Source organism: Elephantulus edwardii, unplaced genomic scaffold, assembly GCF_000299155.1.
Source record: "Elephantulus edwardii isolate Elephantulus edwardi_28Jun2011 unplaced genomic scaffold, EleEdw1.0 scaffold00018, whole genome shotgun sequence".
Lineage (NCBI taxonomy): Eukaryota > Metazoa > Chordata > Mammalia > Macroscelidea > Macroscelididae > Elephantulus > Elephantulus edwardii.
The window spans coordinates 7921699-7922246 of NW_006399768.1; positions in this window are offsets into that span (position 1 = coordinate 7921699).

The following is a 548-nucleotide window of genomic DNA, read 5'->3' on the forward strand; positions in this document are numbered from 1 at the left end:
CAGCTCTGTATTCTCTTTGTCATTGTAGAGAAATCCAACTGATTTTTGTATGTTGATCTTGTATCCTGCTACTTTGCTGAATTGGTCCACTGTATCCAATAGTTTTCTTGCTGAGTCTTTAGGGTTTTCTAAGTATACTATTATATCATCTGCACAGAGAGATAATTTTACCTCCTCTTTGTCAATTTAGATACCTTTTATTCCCTTCTCTTATTGCTATCACTAAGACTTCCAATACAATATTGAATAAGAGAGGTGATAGTGGGCATCCTTGCCTAGTTCCTGTTCTTAAAAGGAATGCCTTTAAGCTTTCACCATTGAGAACTATGTTGGCTCCTGGGTTTGCTTAAATAGTTTTTACTATGTTGGAGAAATTCCCCTCTAATCCTATTTTATTGAGGAAAGGGTATCGGATTTTGTCAAAGGCCTTTTCTACATCAATTGATAGGATCACGTGGTTCTTGGTCTTTGCTTTGTTAATGTGATGAATTATATTAATTTTTTTCATTATGTTGAACCATCCTTGCATACCTGTTATAAATCCCACT